Consider the following 14,102-nt stretch of genomic DNA (forward strand, 5'->3'; position numbering starts at 1 on the left):
TGGGGACCTGAGCAATGAGAAGGACGGAGTGGCTATCCTCTAAAAAGATTGGGTTTTGGAGAAAATGTCAGAAGCTCAAATTTGGGTATTAATTTCGAGATGTCTAAATGGGATGTCATTGAAATGAAGAAGTGGAATAAACATACGATATGAGAGAACATAGTTGGCTTGCCTTACATGTATTGCTTCAAGACTAGTTTCCAAGTGGAGACATAAAATAACCAACTGGCTATATGAACTTGAATTTCAGAGAAGTCTGGAATAGGAATATACATTTGAGATTTTTCAGCACTTATATTTAAAGCCTTGAGATGGTTCCTATTCTGCAATTTAAACTGTTAATATTGAAATATTGCAGTGCTCAGTCTTTGAACCTTTCCTCTTTTCTGCCTACACTTTGTAATCTCCTGTTCTTTGTTCTTTTTCTATATTACTTATCAAATCTGGCCAGAAAATCCAGAATATTTTTGCAACTGACCTGTTTTCACGATGTTTACTGTTATCACCGTGATCCATCTCTCTTGCCTAGATTATTGCAATAACCTAATAACTGGTCTTCTACTTACATGCATATCTTACTTCAGTCTGTCCTCACAAGGTAGCCAGAACCTTTTAAATTTTTAAATCAGACATTTAATTCATCTGCCCAAAATGCTGCAATGGTTTCTTATTTTAGCCAGAGTAAATGCCTGTCCTCATGATGACCTAAAAATGCCAGGCCTCATATTGGCCTAAAAATGCCCTACACAATCTTACATTCTGTTAACTCTCTGGCTACACCTGTTCTTATCTCTCTCGCTCTTACTGCTGTGACCCCGGCTTCTTTGCTTTTCTCAAACATCCCAGGTTATCTTTGCCTGAAACACTGTCCACATATCTGCACCACCCTCTCAAACCACTTCCAGGTTTTCATTCAATGCCACCTTCTCCGTGGTGCATTTCTTGATTTTCTACATTAAAAAATCAAAAGTCTCCTCCCCACAACTCACTATTCTTCCCTAAATTATTCTCCTTCATAATACTTAGCTCTCTCTAACATATTAATGTCATATTAATGAAAGTATGGATCATTTCCTGTTTTGTTCTCTACTGAATTACCTAGCACCAAGAATAGTATCTGACACATGATTGATATTATATATATATATATGTATATATATATACGTATATATATATATATTCTTTCTCTGTCACCAGGCTGGAGTGCAGTAATGTGATCTCGGCTCGCTGCAACCTCCACCTCCCGGGTTCAAGTGATTCTCCTGCCTCAGCCTCCTAAGTAGCTGGAACTACAGGCATGTGCCACCGTGCGTGGCTAATTTTGTATTTTTAGTAAAGATGGGGTTTCACCATGTTGAGCAGGATGGTCTTAATCTCGTGACATCGTGATCTGCCCGCTCGGCCTCTCAAAGTGTTGGAATTGTAGGCGTGAGCCACTGCACACAGCTAATGTTTTTAAATACATGAAGAATGAATAAATGGAATAAACATACAATCTAGGAGAACATAGTCTGCTTGCTATATGAGTGTTGCTTCAAGATTAGTTTCCTACCTAGACCCTCTTCCCTCAAACTTCCCTCTAGGCTCCTTCGAAATAAAATGCTGAAATGCTCATAGATGGCACAGTAGGAAGTACATGCAGTTGTGGCTCAAGTAGCCTCTTTAGGGCATACCTATAGCAGGCATTCATAAAAATGAGGAAAATATGGTTCCTGTTTTCAAGAAACTCATAGTTTAATTGAGAATAATACAATTGCATAAAAGCATATGACTCTCATTAAAAGAAAATGTTTTAAGTATTCACAACTTTCCCTCTCACTGCCAGTTCTTAACGAGATTGGAGTTTTGTGAGCCTTTGGGCAGCTGACCAAAAAAAGCCTGTGGTTTTGTTGATCTGATAAGGGTAATGAGGAGAACTGCAGATTTGAAAGAAGCTGGGCAAGACTGATTGATTTACATTAAAAAGGGGGAAGAGTGTCTCAAGAAAGTTTTTCTTGAAGAAGCAAGACTAGATAGGAAAGGAAGGAATTGGGCGGTATTAGTAAGGAAGGAGTATGATTAACAACTAAGTGTTTGCTGACATGTTGGCAATACAGTGCATGTGGTGTTGGGGGAGTGGCATAGAAAATAAGCTTCCATAAGGATTAGAGAAAAGCGAGTGGATAAAAAGAGCTCTCGGGTATTTATAGGTGAGGCAAAGGAATTGTCCTTTTTTTTTCTTCTTAAAATAGCTCAGTTTTAAGATTTTTTTTTTTTTTGAAAGCATCTAAATGACTTGATTGCAAATGTACCTCTAAGAACCTGAATGAATTTAGTGTTGCTATTTGACTGTCAGAAAATGTCTTCTTTCAAAAGGGTAATTTCAGTTTTGCCTAATTACCATACGGCAGTCCATTCTGTTAAAAGAGAAACGTTGGACAGATTATACATTTAACAGAGTTTAACTGAGCAAAGAACAACTTTGTAATAGGAAAACGCTCAGAACCAGAAGAGGTTCAGAGAACTCTGCCTGACAATGTGGGCAGGCAGTACTGACAGACAGAGAAATGGAAGTGAGGTACAGAAACAGCTTGATTGGTTACAGCTCTCAGTTTGCCTTATTTGACCATGCTCTGATCAGGTATCAACCTGTGATTGGCTGAAGCTCAGCTTCTGTGATTGGTTGAGACTCGGCCATTTGTTATAAAAGTATATACTACTAAATTAGGCATTCAATTTATTTAGATGCCAAGCTAGGCTGCGATTTCTTATGACTGTAAGCAGCAAAGATTGGGGGCTAAAAACTGTTCCTGGTTTTAATCAAACTGTGTCATCAGCTAGAGGAGAATGTTTGGTGAAGGGATCAATTGTATCCAGCACTTTTAAAAATGAAATCTGTGAATCTTTCTATACAAGAGACTTCTATCTCGTAGGTATTGCATTTTTACTTGCATTAATTACTCTAATACGTTCTTCCCTCCTTTTCTCTTTTGCTATTTTCCTTTTTATTTTATTTTTTGGCTTAAACTTGATGTTATTATTTTTATATGGTAACAATTGTAAAATGTTACTAATGTCTTGTGTTTTTCCCTTTTTACTTTTCATTCTTTTGTGCAAGGACTCATTAGCTAACTGATGAGACAGTTGAAGGGAATTCTGAGTTTGGGATTTCTGTAAACCATAGTGGATTTACACTGAGCAAATTGGGGGGGCGTGAGGATATGTTATAGAAAATCTCCCCAGTTCATTCTGATAATTTATTGACTATAATATTAGGGCTCTGGGACTATTGTGCAAAATAGTCAGAAGATTCAGCTTGATTCTACGGACAGGGAAATATGTATGCAGTTGCCCCTCTGCCTTTGTGGGTTCTGTATCCACAGATCCACAACCAACGCTGGATCAAAAATGCATTTAAAAAATAAAAAAATAGCAATATAACAACAAAAAACAAAACCAACACATTTTAACAGCTATTTATTTATAAGTATTAGCATTGTATTAGGTATTATAAGTAAAGTAGAGATAACTTAAAGTATACCAGAGAATGTGCATAGGTTACATGCAAATAATACACTGTAAGTGACTTGAACATATATGGATTTATTTTCCAAGTGGGGACAGGAATCCTGGAATCCTCCCTGTGGATACTGAAGGATGACTATCTATAGAGAGAAGCGTCATCATCACCACACCATCATCCTTACCATCACCATCACCATCATGCTGTTTTCTTCATTGTAGTAGCTATCATTTCTATACCACTTATGATGCGTCATGGACTAGTCTTGGTGTTTCGTGTACATTGACATAGTTTCATTTTCACAACATCCCAGATAAACACTGTAATCATCTACATTTTATAGGTAAGGAAACAGAGACAAACAAAACAAAGTAATTTTCCTTGCCTTAGGTTGCACAGCTCATGAGTGATGTTGCCACGACTCAAACCCAGATAGTCTGGCATCACAGTATCTGCCTTTTACCCTGCCTCTGATGGCAAATGAGTATCCGAGCTTCATGTTATTATTAGTGGAGAATTAGTATTGCTCCATTAAATTTGAAACTCTTTGAAGGCAGACATGTCTCTTATTCCTCCTGGAATGCCTGTTGCCTTATGCACACTGGGTGCACAGTTTGTATTTTCTGTGAAAACAAATGAATATGTTTTAGAAATAAAGTTGTTAGCAAAGGAGAGAGACCTGAATAACAAATTTCGTTGATTCTGAGGCAGATTCTACTTCCTGTGTGCAGAAAATTTACAAAGAAGCCATGAATCTCTGGAACCATTCCGGAAACTTAGGATCGAAGTATAAAATCTGTTAAGTACTGTCTCTCCACTCCTCTGGACAAAAATCCTCACATACACTGTGCTGCTCTACATGCTGGGCACTCAAAAGTGAATAACATTCAGTCTGTCTTGCAAACCAGGGGTACAGATTAATTTTAGAAAAGAATACAGATCAAGTTATCTCATAATTACAATATCCTGTAACTGGAGCTATGGTAACGAAAATACAGATACCATCAACCACTAATCGAAAGGCCTCTTTCAGGGCAGGTGAGCTTCAAAGAGGTGCTCTTTGTTTTGGGATGATGCAGCCTGAACCACCTAATCTTCAGGTTTTTTGTTCAAGGTACATAATGCACAGCATGTGCAAGAACTTTGCCAGTGTTGGAGATTTTGCACCAGAAGTTGGCCTACTCAGCTAGAGGGAAGGAGGGAGCTCCAGGGGAGACAGGAAACCAAAGCTAAGGATTCTTCCTAAGGTGTAAGACACGCCCTCCCAATAGTCTTTCCTTACGCGTGCCCAGGCCTGCAGCAAGGTACAGCAACTGAAAATGCCCTCTGTGTGAAGAAAGGCCCAGATAAATTTAACTCTGCCCCTCAGACAACAGAAAAAGAATTTTTCACTTAAGAGTTTGTCCTTTACCAAGTTTCCTAAGCAATCACACAAGTTAAAAAGTTGCTTATTTCCCCATTTTGTTATGAAAATATGAGAGTTATATGTAAGTTATAAAGCATAACTTTAGTACTTTTTCCTTTAAAGAATATTTTGACTGATACTAATTATGGCTTTTTTCGTTTTCATTGTTTTTTTTTTTAACGTGTAAAATTTGCCTGGTTCTCCTTCTGATACTTGTATGAGATATTTTGAACTTTCTCACTCTATACTCCTTTTGTGTTCAACTCTTTTAAAGTATTTTTGATCTTTTTATCTCTATTGCTTTATTCTGTGTAATTTCTTCTTTTGGATAAGAACATTCTATTTTATTAATTCTCTCCTCCATTGTATCTATGTTATTTAACCTTTACATTGAATTTTTACTTTTAATTATACTTTTTACTTCTAGGAGAACTTTGCCCTTAAATTCTACCTAATTTCTTGCTTATTAGTCATATTTTTACCTCTTTCCTTTTTTAAAAAAATATTTCCTTGAACATATAACTTATCTAAAAGTTTTCTAATATATTACCTGTATTTGTACATTTCCAATATTCAAGTTTCTGTTATTATTTCTGTGACACTTGCATACAATGGCTTAGTTCACATTTGTTTTGTGATTTTTAAAAATTGATTCTGAAGTTGTATGCACAATAAAGAACAATCTTTTACATTTTTCTAATACCCAAGTTGTGGATTCATTTCTCTGGGGAGAATCTGTGTTTCTTTTTGCCACATGTCTGTGAACATTACAGATCTGGAACTAGTTTAAAATCAGTCCAGAAAGGAAAATTTTCAGCTTGTAATTTTCCTTACCATGTAAACATTGAAAATTTTGTTCCTAAATTCATGTCTGGGCTTTCCAGTGGCTACAAATTCTCAGGAGAGCTTTTTCTCCCACAGTCAAATCAGTGCCAAACAGTTTTGCTTGCTGCTTTCCTGTGTGAGGGATCATTTGTTTACTTACGTTGTTCTACTGAACTCTTTTCCATGTCCATGCACTGGCCTTCCTGTGCATGGCTTCTGTGCTTGATGATCACTAACAAAACTCTCTGCTCTCTGAAAATGCAAAGTTCCCAGAAGCCTGGATGTGTCGGCACTCCCAGGGAACCCAGTTGCTGCAGTGCTCACTTATTTCTCTAAATTCATGTTCTTGCTTAATTCCTGAGAGCCTCTTCCATTCATCTGAAAAGAGCCTCAAGTATTTTATCTAACATTTTTTTCAATGACTTAAGAAATGAAATTGTCTTTTATATTTTCAACTTGCATTTAAACACAGTTGAAAATGGTACAGACTTTGGTGGGAGTTATTTTTTTCAGTCTGTTGCCAATGCTGGGTGCCTTAATGAATTGTGGATCTCTTGAAATGACTCCGACAGTTGTCAGAATTGATGAATTTTGAATGGCAAATTGATTGATATCACTGTTATGAGGCCCTTGAAAACCGAAAGCTCTTTCACTAAGTGATGTTATTAGCCTCTGGGTGTCATGCCACTATTTTTTCATCTCTAATTGCATTAGTTTATCAATTATATCTTCTCAAGTAATATGTGTCATAGATGTTCTAGGATGTATTAATCCTTTTGATCCCTAGGTATGTCTGGGACTATTTGAGCTCCTGCCAGTCACTTTGAGTCTTTAGCAGGCTCATGTCATTAACCCAACATATCATACTAATACCATTTTCCACATGTACGCTCATAAAAAAAAATTACGAAGAATGGCGTAGCAGATCTTTTAGCAGTCTTTCTGTCTCTAAAGCTGTTGATTCTAAAGATTAACTATTAATGCACTTTTGTTCTCGGGGCACTTACTCATTGAATGAGCATATTGTATCCAAAAGAAAAGAAGATGGATTTTACAGAGTTAATTTGAACTGAAATCTTCAAAAGAGTCACATATATTTGCTAATGAGAAAAATCTTAAGAATTTGGTTCAAAATGACTTGTTTAGAGCTACTGATGCCATTCTAGCAAAATGGTTGTGATGATTTGGACTAGCCAAGGCCCTTTATGGTTCCAAATCGTCTTTGCTTATAACTATTTCCATTGTGTTCGTTCACCTCTTTGCTTGTTTTCCATGAACGCAACATTCAAGAGGCACTTAGAGGTCAACTTAAGTGCCTCATGTCCTTTCCTTTCTTTTTTTGTTTATATTTAACAGTGTGCTTTTGTCTTGCTTTATATTTTCCACCCCTCTGTTTTCTGGCTTGTTTGAGAAATACGAAGAAACAGAGCTTGATTTTACATTACCAGGACACATACCCACAGAACATATCGAAAACAGTGATTGGCTTTGCTGATACCTGAAAGTGTGAATCCCAACATGCTCTACTTCTGATTCTTTTTTTTTTTTTTTTTTTTTTTTTTTTTAGTGAGAAACTTTTTTTTTTTTTTTATTGCATTTTAGGTTTTGGGGTACATGTGATGAACATGCAAGATTGTTGCATAGGTACACACATGGCAGTGTGCTTTGCTGCCTTCCGTCCCCTCACCTGTATCTGTCATTTCTCCCCATGCTATCTCTTCCCACCTCCCCACCCTCCCGCCCCTCCCCCATTTCCCCCCAACGGACCCCAGTGTGTAGTGCTCCCCTCCCTGTGTCCATGTGTTCTCATTGTTCAACACCCGCCTATGAGCGAGAATATACGGTATTTGATTTTCTGCTCTTGTGTCAGTTTGCTGAGAATGATGGTTTCCAAGTTCATCCATGTCCCTATAAAGGACGTGAACTCATCGTTTTTGATGGCTGCATAATATTCCATGGTGTATATGTACCACATTTTCCCTATCCAGTCTATCATCGTTGGGCATTTGGGTTGGTTCCAGGTCTTTGCTATTGTAAACAGTGCTGCAATGAACATTCGTGTGCACGTGTCCTTGTAGTAGAATGATTTATACTCCTTTGGATATATACCCAGTAATGGGATTGCTGGGTCAAATGGGATTTCTATTTTTAGGTCCTTGAGGAATCGCCACACTGTCTTCCACAATGGTTGAATTAATTTACATTCCCACCAACAGTGTAAAAGTGTTCCTATTTCTCCACATCCTCTCCAGCATCTGTTGTTTCCCGATTTTTTAATGATCGCCATTCTAACTGGTGTGAGATGGTATCTCAATGTGGTTTTGATTTGCATTTCTCTGATGACCAGTGATGATGAGCATTTTTTCATATGTTTGTTGGCCTCCTGTATGTCTTCTTTTGTAAAGTATCTGTTCATATCCTTTGCCCATTTTTGAATGGGCTTGTTTGTTTTTTTCTTGTAGATCTGCTTTAGTTCTTTGTAAATTCTGGATATCAGCCCCTTGTCAGATGGGTAGACTGCAAAAATTTTTTCCCATTCTGTTGGTTGCCGATTCACTCTACTGACTGTTTCTTTTGCCGTGCAGAAGCTGTGGAGTTTGATTAGGTCCCATTTGTCTATTTTGGCTTTTGTTGCCATTGCTTTTGGCGTTTTGGTCATGAAGTCCTTGCCTACACCTATGTCCTGAATGGTTTTGCCTAGATTTTCTTCTAAGGTTTTTATGGTATTAGGTCTGATGTTCAAGTCTTTAATCCATCTGGAGTTAATTTTGGTGTAAGGTGTCAGGAAGGGGTCCTGTTTCTGCTTTCTGCACATGGCTAGCCAGTTTTCCCAACACCATTTATTAAACAGGGAGTCCTTTCCCCATTGCTTGTTTTTGTCAGGTTTGTCGAAGATCAGATGGTTGTGGGTATGTTGTATTTCCTGTGAGGCCTCTGTTCTGTTCCATTGGTCTATATCTCTGTTTTGGTACCAGTACCATGCTGTTTTGATTACTGTAGCCTTGTAGTATAGTTTGAAGTCCGGTAGTGTGATGCCTCCTGCTTTGTTCTTTTTGCTTAGAATTGACTTGGCTATGCGGGCTCTCTTTTGGTTCCATATGAAGTTTAAGGTGTTTTTTTCCAGTTCTGTGAAGAAGGTCATTGGTAGCTTGATGGGAATAGCGTTGAATCTGTAAATTACTTTGGGCAGTATGGCCATTTTCACGATGTTGATTCTTCCTAACCATGAACATGGAATGTTTCTCCATCTGTTTGTATCCTCTCTTATTTCGTTGAGCAATGGCTTGTAGTTCTCCTTGAAGAGGTCCTTTACGTTCCTTGTTAGTTGTATTCCTAGGTACTTTATTCTCTTTGTAGCAATTGTGAATGGCAGTTCGTTCTTGATTTGGCTCTCTTGAAGTCTATTACTGGTGTATAGGAATGCTTGTGATTTTTGCACGTTGATTTTGTATCCTGAGACTTTGCTGAAGTTGTTTATCAGTTTCAGGAGATTTTGGGCTGAGATGATGGGGTCTTCCAGATATACAATCATGTCATCTGCAAATAGAGACAATTTGATTTCCTCCTTTCCAATTTGGATACCCTTTATTTCTTTTTCTTGCCTAATTGCTCTGGCTAGAACTTCCAGTACTATATTGAATAGGAGTGGTGAGAGAGGGCATCCTTGTCTAGTGCCAGATTTCAAAGGGAATGCTTCCAGTTTTTGCCCATTCAGTATGATATTGGCTGTTGGTTTGTCGTAAATAGCTTTTATTGTTTTGAGATACGTTCCGTCAATACCTAGTTTATTGAGGGTTTTTAGCATAAAGGGTTGTTGAATTTTGTCAAAAGCCTTCTCTGCATCAATCGAGATAATCATGTGGTTTTTGTCTTTGGTTCTGTTTATGTGGTGAATTACGTTTATGGACTTGCGTATGTTGAACCAGCCTTGCATCCCCGGGATGAATCCTACTTGATCATGGTGGATGAGCTTTTTGATATGCTGTTGCAATCGGTTTGCCAGTATTTTATTGAAGATTTTTGCATCTATGTTCATCATGGATATTGGCCTGAAATTTTCTTTTCTTGTTGAGTCTCTGCCGGGTTTTGGTATCAGGATGATGTTTGTCTCGTAAAATGATTTGGGAAGGATTCCCTCTTTTTGGATTGTCTGGAATAGTTTCAGAAGGAATGGTATCAGCTCCTCCTTGTATGTCTGGTAGAATTCAGCTGTGAACCCATCTGGACCTGGGCTTTTTTTGGGTGGTAGGCTCTTTATTGCTGCCTCGACTTCAGACCATGTTATTGGTCTATTCAGGGTTTCGGCTTCTTCCAGGTTTAGGCTTGGGAGGTTGCAGGTGTCCAGGAATTTATCCATTTCTTCCAGGTTTACTAGTTTATGTGCATAGAGTTGTTTGTAATAATCTCTGATGATGGTTTGGATTTCTGTGGAATCTGTGGTGATATCCCCTTTATCGTTTTTTATTGCATCAATTTGGTTATTCTCTCTTTTCTTTTTTATTAATCTGGCTAGTGGTCTGTCTATTTTGTTGATCTTTTCAAAAAACCAGCTCCTGGATTTATTGATTTTTTGAAGAGTTTTTTGTGTCTCTATTTCCTTCAGTTCTGCTCTGATCTTAGTTATTTCCTGTCTTCTGCTAGGTTTTGAGTTTTTTTGATCTTGCTCCTCTAGCTCTTTCAATTTTGATGATAGGGTGTCAATTTTAGATCTCTCCTTTCTTCTCATGTGGGCACTCATTGCTATATATTTTCCTCTAGAGACTGCTTTAAATGTGTCCCAGAGATTCTGGTATGTTGTGTCTTCGTTCTCATTGGTTTCGAAGAACATCTTTATTTCTGCCTTCATTTCATTGTTTATCCAGTCAACATTCAAGAGCAAGTTGTTCAGTTTCCATGAAGCTGTGCGGTTCTGAGTTAGTTTCTGCATTCTGAGTTCCAACTCGATTGCACTGTGGTCTGAGAGACTGTTTGTTATGATTTCTGTTCTTTTGCATTTGCTGAGGAGTGATTTATTGCCAATTATGTGGTCAATTTTAGAGTAGGTGTGATGTGGTGCTGAGAAGAATGTATATTCTGTGGATTTGGGGTGGAGAGTTCTGTAAATGTCTATTAGGTTTGCTCGTTCCAGGTCTGTGTTCAGGTCCTGGATATCCTTGTTGATTTTCTGTCTGGTTGATCTGTCTAATATTGACAATGGGGTGTTAAAGTCTCCCACTATTATTGTGTGGGAGTCTAAGTCTCTTTGTAAGTCATTAAGAACTTGCCTTATGTATCTGGGTGCTCCTGTATTGGGTGCATATATATTTAGGATCGTTAGCTCTTCTTGTTGCAGTGATCCTTTTACCATTATGTAATGTCCTTCTTTGTCTCTTTTGATCTTTGTTGCTTTAAAGTCTATTTTATCAGAGATGAGAATTGCAACTCCTGCCTTTTTTTGCTCTCCATTTGCTTGGTAGATCTTCCTCCATCCCTTTATTTTGAGCCTTTGTATATCCTTGCATGTAAGATGGGTTTCCTGGATACAGCACACTGATGGGTTTTGGCTTTTTATCCAATTTGCCAGTCTGTGTCTTTTGATTGGGGCATTTAGTCCATTGACATTTAGGGATAGTATTGTTATGTGTGAATTTGATGCTGTCATTTTGATGCTACCTGGCTGTTTTGTTGGTTAGTTGATGCAGATTCTTGATTGTGTTGCTGCTTTTTTACCATTTGGTGTGTTTTTGGAGTGGCTGGTACTGGTTGTTCCTTTCTATGTGTAGAGCCTCTTTCAGGAGTTCTTGTAGAGCAGGTTTGGTGGTGATGAAATCTCTGAGTGCTTGCTTGTTCACAAAGGATTTTATTTTTCCTTCACTTATGAAGCTGAGTTTGGCTGGATAGGAGATTCTGGGTTGAAAGTTCTTTTCTTTAAGGATGTTGAATATTGGCCCCCAGTCTCTTCTGGCTTGTAGGGTTTCTGCTGAGAGATCTGCTGTGAGTCTAATGGGCTTCCCTTTGTGGCTAACCCGACCTTTCTCTCTGGCTGCCCTTAGCATTTTCTCTTTCATTTCAACCCTGGTGAATCTGACGATTATGTGCCTTGGGGTTGCTCTTCTTGAGGAATATCTCTGTGGTGTTCTCTGTATTTCCTGGATTTGAATATTGGTCTGCCTTGCTAGGTTGGGGAAGTTTTCCTGGATAATATCCTGAAGAGTATTTTCCAGCTTGGATTCATTCTCTTCATCACATTCAGGTACACCTATCAGACGTAGATTAGGTCTTTTCACATAGTCCCACATTTCTTGAAGATTTTGTTCATTCCTTTTTGCGCTTTTTTCTCTGTTCTTGCCTTCTCTTTTTATTTCATTGAGTTGGTCTTCGACCTCTGATATCCTTTCTTCTGCTTGGTCAATTCGGCTGTTGAAGCTTGTGCATGCTTCACGAAGTTCTCGTGTTGCGTTTTTCAGCTCCATCAATTCACTTATTCTCCTCTCTATGCTGTCCATTCTCGTCAGCAGTTCATCCAATCTTTTTTCAAGGTTCCTATTTTCTTTGCGATGGGTTAGAACATGTTCTTTTAGCTCATTGTAGTTTCTTACTACCCATCTTCTGAAGTCTGATTCTGTCATTTCATCACCCTCCTTCTCCATCCGGTCTGGTTCCCTTGCTGGTGAGGAGTTGTGATCACTTTTAGGAGGAGAGGTGTTCTGGTTTCGGGAGTTTTCATCCTTTTTACGCTGCTTTCTACCCATTTTTGTGGGTTTATCCACCTGTTGTCTGTCTCTGTCCCAGGGAGTTGGAGCTTTATGAGTTTCCGTTGCACTACTGCCTTTTTTGATTTTTTTTTTTTTTCAGGTCGGACCCGCCCAGCTAGCAGCACGCCTAGCCTCTGCCTGCCCGCAGGGGCTTTGCTGAGCTGCTGTGGGCTCCGCCCAGCTGCCCTGAGCTCTTCCCTGTAGTCCTTTTTATATGGGCGTAGTTAGAACTGTCTGGGCAATGGTGGCCCCGCCTCTGTTATGGCGGACTCTCTCTGTTGTGGCAGGTTGCCTCGGCAACGGCGGGTTGCCTCGGCAACGGCAGCCTGCGTCCTTAGCGGTGGAGAGTCTCAGTAATGGCGGAAGCCCCTCCCCCACGGAGCCGGACCGTCCCGGTTCAGCTGTGCTTGGTGAAGGGCTCAACCCAGAGGGTTTCCAATTACTGTTTTTGTTTTCGTTGTTGTTGGGGGTGGAGGGGTGGGACCAACCGAGCCTGATCACCTGGCTCCCTGACTCAGAGTCTTTTCTTTTAAGTTGAACGACCCCGCGTTCCGGTCGCTTGTTGAAAAGGCACCGGGATCTCCCGTGCTGCGACTCACGGAGTCGGCTCGAACCGCGGCGCCGGCTCCTGGCGGATTTTTTGCCTAGGAATCTCCTGGCCTGACTCGCTATTTCAGATGAATGGGCTATTCTGCCGTCTCAAGGCTCTGCTCGCCAGCTAAGAGGGCTCCCAGACCAGTGGCTTTTGTACGGAGAACCGCAGCAACAGGGAGTGGTCACAGCAGCCGCGCGGGCGGAATCAGCCCCGCGGGGGCCAAAACAGCCGCACCGGCTGGGACTGCGACGCTGGCGACCCCTCTGCCTGGGTATCTCCTGGTCTGTGGGCAATAAGAGTTCGTCTGGAAATGCGGCGTCCACTCACCCTCTGCACTTTCACTGGGAGCTGAAGTCCTGAGGTGTTCTTAGGCGGCCATCTTGAAAGTCCTCTACTTCTGATTCTTACTATCATGATTCTTAGTCAGACTTTAAGGAAAATCCTTAATGCTCAGCAACTCAAGAGTTCAGTCTGGCTCTGAAGTAGCATTGGTTAGGCTGGGATATAGTGTGCTGTTTTAAAAGCAGATTTCTCTTTCCACCCAAGTCCTACTGAATCTCAACCTCTATAAGCAAGAGTTCAGGAAATCTGCAGTTTTACAAAACCGTAGTTTTAACTTTAGGGACTATTTCTCTGGAGATACAAGAAAGAACAATTAATTTGTCTGGAAAATAGGGGAAAGGTTTGAAGAAGACATTACAAAAGAGATTTTGTTTTTGGTTAGTTTGTCTTTGAAGGATGAATCAAATAATTGACTGATGAGGAACACTGGGACAGGATACTTCAGTCAGAAGGGGTAGCATGAGTAGAGGTGCAAGAGTGAGGCTCCCTGGCATATTCTGAGAGCTGTAAATAGTCTAATGTGACTAGGTTGATGCCAGATACCGGATGGGGGTGGAGGCAGGAATCACAGAAGGTGGGTCTAAAAAGCAGATTAGGACTAAATTGTGAAAACTCTTGAGTGATAAGGAGTTGTATTTTATCTCATAGGCAATAAAAGCCATCAAGGATTCATGATTAAAATGTAGCAAGATTTTCATT

The 14,102-nt window shown here is 39.7% G+C and overlaps 1 long non-coding RNA gene across 3 annotated transcripts in view; it reads left to right on the forward strand.

The window, feature by feature from the left end:
* Positions 1-2,680: 2,680 nt before the first annotated feature.
* The window catches only part of LOC141584082 (uncharacterized), a 34,551-nt gene continuing 23,129 nt past the window's right edge, over positions 2,681-14,102 (forward strand). Inside the window, exon 1 of one of the 3 annotated variants that reach the window (XR_012517035.1) lies at positions 2,681-2,912. This is a non-coding gene — a long non-coding RNA (uncharacterized LOC141584082). The remainder of the gene's footprint in view (positions 2,913-14,102) is intronic. The other 2 variants (XR_012517033.1, XR_012517034.1) reach the window with 2 other exon arrangements.

Source organism: Saimiri boliviensis, chromosome 3 (genome assembly GCF_048565385.1).
Source record: "Saimiri boliviensis isolate mSaiBol1 chromosome 3, mSaiBol1.pri, whole genome shotgun sequence".
In the NCBI taxonomy this organism is placed as follows: domain Eukaryota; kingdom Metazoa; phylum Chordata; class Mammalia; order Primates; family Cebidae; genus Saimiri; species Saimiri boliviensis.